Genomic DNA, 6,691 nt, shown 5'->3' on the forward strand with positions numbered 1-6,691 from the left:
ACTTCACTTTGGAGGGATGGATTGCCCGTGGCTTGTTACAGCCTAGAAACAAGATAGTTAACAAGCATAGGGACATCATTAGTAGCATGCTCATTAGCAAAATCAAAGTTATCAACATTAATTTCACTCTCTATACTATTGTCAGCCATTCTAACAACTTTTAAGTGTAAACTTTTAGGTGTACTTTGGCACTTCAAGCCCTAGTTTCTATTCCTCTTTACCCCTTTAGAAAAAGCACTCAAGCTATTGTACCCATGGCTCGAATACCACCCATACCAATTATAGGGGATATGCATCCCTTGCTGTGGGAAATAGTTTACTCAAAGCCCTCAAACAAGTAGGCCAATCCTATCATTCAAGTTTGCTATAAATTGGTTTAATAGGCTTCTTGTCTTCATTGATTCACAGAGAGAGAGAGAGAGAGAGAGAGAGAGAAAGAGAGAGAGAAGAAGAAGAAGAAGATACATACATACATACACACATACATACATACATACATACATATATATATATATATATATATATATATATATATATAGAGAGAGAGAGAGAGAGAGAGAGAGAGAGAGAGAGAAGGGGAGAGAATGACTCCTTCTCTCAGCCCTCCTTCACTTGGAATGGCTAGAAAGATGTGAACCCCGTGACACCTGAAAAATGCCCCATCTTGAAGCGACCTTAGTCTCATTCCCAGGTTGTTAATCAATGTCAAAGCCTAGCTCTGTCTCCTCCAAAATCGGACTGACTCACTCTGAATTTTCCTTGAATCAAGTGGTTGACCGTCGATCTTGTGTTCTCCTTCCGGGTGCCATCGCTGATATGTAGTAGCTCTAATACCAGCTGAGAGGTAGTTCGTCTGCCTTAGAGCACTAGCTCAATCCACCATGATTGCCAAAATGGAATGAGCTAGATATGTTCAGAGAGCTATCCAGGTTGGTACTTAGAGTTAGTGATGTCACACTTAGAAGGTCAGATCAAACTTCTGGAAACTGAAAGAGAGAGCTGGAAATGAAATGACAAGAGACACAAAGACTGGAAGTGGAATTTTATTTAGAATAATAATCAGAGTACAATTTGTAATGACACCAGAAAGTACAAAGTATGCCAGTGAATGCCTCCAGATACAATAACATGAATTTGGGAGTACAAAAGATTTAAAGATCAGAGTGCTCAAGAAGAGAGACAGAGAGAGAGAGAGAGAGAGAGAGAGAGAGAGAGAGAGAGAGCGCAAGATTACAAGGTGTGAGAACGTCTCCCAAAAATGAATCGTGAGTCATATTTAGAGGTCCTCGGACTGATGTCTGACTGACTGTGCATTGTCAGTTATCATGGTAACTCTTTGGTTACTGCTTTTGGGAGCTTCTAGTATCCATCAACCACCTGTTAGAGGTTGTTACCGCCTTCTACAATGGTATAGCCTATAACCTTTGCTTTCAAAAATGTCACCAACAAAAATGCATTTGGCATCCTTATCATTCAATTTTTTGCATTGTGTTTGTGGAACCAATGCATAAGCTTAACAAGAAAAAATACACGTGATAAATAGATGGCTTGTTATCATGCCATGGTTCCTAAGGAGTCATATACTGCAAGTTTTTTTGTTAAGCACATAAGTAGCACACATGAAAGCCTCAAGCCAAATGTAGTAAAGCTTGACTCTTGACCATACATTGTGTCATCTCCGTAAGCAAAATAATGCATCAAACTTGACAACTTAAGGGTTCCTTGGGTAGTACATCTCCAAGTACTAGCAAAGGTCTAGTAAGATTCTAGCAATGCATCAAGAACAATCTGCACAAGTGAATTGTCACAAATAACTTCACATATAGAAATGAGTTGATCATTAATATCCTTCATACCAAAAAGGAAAGTTTCCATGTCATCTTTCTTTTGCATAATCTTCAACTCCGGCTCTTTACGTAGCAATGCAATTTTAGCCTTATTACGGACTTACATAAAGACCAGCCAAAGTATCCCAAGATTGTTTTGGTTATTTTTCTAAGTGCATGTGAGGAGTGATAGTGTGCTTCACAGATAATGCAATCAATACATGAGCCGCGCATCTCTAACATCCGAACAAGATTGCTCAGCTATAGGAAAATAAACTCTAGCAGCAATTGACTTGCTCAAATGTGTAACATCCTGAATAGGTTTTGTATCCACTTAAGGCGGACGTACATCAATGCCCTACAAAATATTTCAAACTATTTTTGGCATAAGAGCATGCGTCATCATGTAAGTCCACATTGGGTAGTTATTCCCATCCAATTTATCCTCAGTAGCAAACATATTGAAAACATTTGTGTTATTGTCAGCCATGGCAAGTGACTGTACCTAATGTGAAATTTTATTTGAGAGAGGAAAAACAAAGTAGGACTAACACATGCTATGTAGCACAACCCAAAGAGGAACCTGATCTGCAAAAAAATTTATCGGTAAAAATTCTACACAAAAAAAAAAATTGCATACAGTGTATCGTTTGTAGTGGAAACGGAGGCAAAATGAGTTTGAATTAAATGTTGAGCACACCATGGTCTACTAGCTCTCCTAAAGTATTTATCGACTTGTTGAAACTCACCAAAGCTCACCCAAGTTAGAGAAAGTGAGCATGAGGATGCTAGCAATGCTGGCAACTATGCCCAGAGAGGACGGAGCCTGGTTTGATACCGATTCTTGGAATTAGGGCTACAAGAATGCACACACACCTTGAAGAAGATGAAGAAGCTCAAGACATAGTGTATTGTTTAGTGAACAAAAGGCAAGATAAGTTAGCCCTCAATTGATGGGCACCTATACAATGCATGGGGGAAAATCTCTCCTAGTGACTTAAAAAGTGCCGCGGTGGTCTTAAGTGTGCTCATACACATTAGTACCATATATATGGTAACAAAAATTAGAGAGGACCATTGTCTTGCAAATCATTGCACATATTTGAGACACTTGATTTATAGACATCTATTGATACTTTTGTTGAGGACTTTGATACTCTTGTTGTATGTTTGATAAGAGTTGAAGAGGAGCAACCTGCCCTAAAGGATGATGCTTTTGAAGCAAAGCTGGAAGAGCTTGGAAATATACAATGTAGAAGGGCTGTTGAAGATGATGAATTGCAAAAGGTAAACTCTCTCTAGTTGACCAAACATTGTTGCTAAACCATTAGTTCATTGGATACATCTTCATTTTTTAGTTTTTCTCATATTTAGATTTTTGATAAGCCTTAAATTCCTTGCAAGAGGAAGAGGGTCAAGGGGGAAGTCATCTAAAGGCACATCTAAAAAGGAAATCCATGCCCTCATATAGTGCTTGTCAAATCTTGACAAGGGTGTATTCTGTGCTATTCATGCTAATATTTGTGGAGACTCTTCTCCCAATGAAATAGGCATGATCGTTCACATCCCTCCATGATATTATCTGGCCCGCCATTGAAGACTGTTCAAATAGCATTCCAATTTGCACTAGCTTCATCAGACATAAAATCTATACACACAAACACATACAATCATTTTTTTAAATATATGGTTGTGTGTGTGTGTGTGTGTAAAAAACATAGTATTTTTTTAGTAAAACTATATATATGAATCCATTTTGTGTATATCTTTGTGTGTGTATATACATATATATATATAAATGAATGTGTGTGTGTGAGTGTTTATACCATTTTTGTAATATATGTTGTGTGTGAAAAAAGTAATAGTTGAGATGAAAGTGGAGTGAAGCTTAAATGGAGTTTTAATTGAGATTGAAGTGGAGTGAAGTGAAAGTGAAGTTTTTCTGTGAAGAAGGAGATGAAAGTGGAGTGAAGAGAAAGTGGAGTTTTGTTGTGAAGAAGAAGGAGTAAGAGAAGACAAGGTACTCTGTGTGTGTGTGTGTGTGTGTGTGTAGATTTTCTACTCACGTGTGTGTGTGTGTGTGTGTGTGTGTGTGTGTGTGTGTGTGCTTACCTGCGCACGCTCGCCCGATCCACCGGAGGAGGTCCAATGGAGCTCCTATTGGAGCTCCTCCATGCCTTGAAAGGCATGGTGAGAGGACAGCGCGCGCGCTGCTTTCTCACCATGCCTTTCAAGGCATGGAGGAGCTCCAATGGAGCTTCCATTGGACCTCCTCCGGTGGATCGGGCGAGCGTGTCCAGGTAAGCACACACACACACACACACACACACTCACACACACTCACAGTGATACACACACATCAAAACACTTGCACACATAGCACAAACACACACACAGTCATGTATACGCACACACATTACACTTGCATACACACACATACATACATACATACACCCAAATATATAAACACTTGCATTCACAACATCAACATACTTGCATACATACACACATACACATATAAACACTTGCATTCACAACATCAGCACACTTGCATACATAGCACAAACACACACACAATCATGCATACAGACACACACATATTACACTTACATTCACACACACACACAATCATGCATACATCCACACACACACACATATAAACACTTACATTCACACACATCAACACACTTGCATACACACATATTAAACACACTTAGAGTAACAAGTACAATGATGTAAGAACAGGTCGTTGTAGAGAAGAGGTATACAAATGTCAAAGTGGATTTGATTTTTCCTTGCCATGAGCAAGTTGAGAATGGTTTTTTTTGTAATTTGCATTTTACGCCATTATGCTGCCGAAATTTAGAATTTTATATTTGTATTGTCAAGCATATACACACATACACATATATAAACACTTTTATTCACAACATCAACACACTTGCATACACACACATACATACATACATACACCCACATATATAAACACTTGCATTCACAACATCAACACACTTGCATACATACACACATACACATATATAAACACTTGCATTCACAACATCAACACACTTGCATACATAGCACAAACACATACACAATCATGCATAAAGACACACACATATTACACTTACATTCACACACACAATCATGCATACATCCACACACACACACATATAAACACTTGCATTCACACACTTGCATACACACTTACAGTAACAATTACAATGATGTAAGAACAGGTCGTTTTAGAGAAGAGGTATACAAATGTCAAAGTGGATTTGCATTTTTCCTTGCCATGAGCAAGTTGAGAATGGTTTTTTTTTTTAGTTTGCATTTTACGCCATTATGCTGCCAAAATTTAGAATTTTATATTTGTATTATCATTGCTAAGAAGATTTTTGTTGTTTGTGGTTAATAGATTATGGCTCGTACACCATCTAAACGTGGCAGGACAGGTATCTCTCAAAGTAAGTTCAAATACATTAAGCTATTTGTTTTCTTTTCTTTTGTCTCATCATACTCACTAAACTATTTGTGTTCTTATTGTTTTTTGCTTGTAGGAGTAGGATACACATTAAGGTCTCGCACTACAGGGCATAGGGCCAATGCACGATCTTCCATTGCTTCTTCCAATGTCCATCGAAAGGAGGATATTTTGAGTGATGTGCATGAAGAAGAGAATATATTGCGTAATGTGCATGAAGAAGAGGTGTTCATAGATATTCATGCTACACAAGGTGAATTGGTGGCTCACAGCGTGTCTGAAGCAACAACAATTGTTGCTAAACCTCCCGATCATCCAACAGTATTTGGAAAGGATGTTCATGGTCAAATATTAGAGGAGATTGTAGAGGGTTTTATTGTAAAGAGAGGTGGGGAACCTCCTCGAATTCCTCTTTGTAGATTGATGGAAAATGAAGCCATTAGAACGGTGGTTCCAGGCACTGAGGGCTTGGTGAAAAGGTTTGAGATGTCTGGATACAGTGTGCTTGGAGCTCCATTTCTTGTGTCATTTAAGAAGCCAGGCCATGATCAACATTATGTTTCCGACTTAGACAAAGATGAATGGGGGCCTATTTGGCGAGAAATAAGCGATGATTTTGATAATTCCCTTCCCCTTGAGTGGGAAGACTTAAGGGGAAAAAAATTTATCGTTTGGGATGGTAATCACCGTTTGAAAACTTGGATGCGCTTAATAAAAACACGTAAGTGATTTCTTTTTTGTTTAATGTAAAGTTGACTTGTATTACTCTATGCTTTCTAATTTTCTTTTTTGTTGTTGTAGAATTTTCAATGATAAAGTGGAGACATTGTTCTGTGAAATGTCAATTTGTCTTTGTTGATAGAAGTGCAGAGGGGGAGCTTATGCTAGCTTTGCGCTCTCAAAATGAGTAAGCACATTTGTTGTTTTGAACGTTATTGCTATTACTTTATCGATGTCATTCTACTGCCATTTAATTTAAGATATTGTGGTTTAGGATTGGTAGAACCACTGTGAGCACAAATTTTGGGCAGGAGATTTTCTTGTTCCAAAAACTGGTTGTGGCAAGCAAAGATTCTTTAATGAAAGACTTTCCCCAAGATTGGATTCGATGGATAGAGGTAGAGCTTGCTTGTGAGAAGAAGGCATCTAAAGGGAGTTGGTACAACGCTCCTGCTCTTTTATTAGCAATGCTCATATGGAAGGTATATTTTTTTGCCTTAAAGTACACTTTTTATGTAACTTCTAAAGCTTGACATTATTTTGTAAAATCTTACTTTTTTTTTTCATTTGCTCTACAAAAGGAAGACTTTGACTTGTCTCTTATCAAAGAGATGCAAGAGATCAATGATCCCTCGATTTCACTGCCAGAAAAGGAAATGGT

The sequence above is a fragment of the Adiantum capillus-veneris genome, chromosome 8, assembly GCF_014529385.1.
Source record: "Adiantum capillus-veneris isolate H3 chromosome 8, ASM1452938v2, whole genome shotgun sequence".
NCBI lineage: Eukaryota > Viridiplantae > Streptophyta > Polypodiopsida > Polypodiales > Pteridaceae > Adiantum > Adiantum capillus-veneris.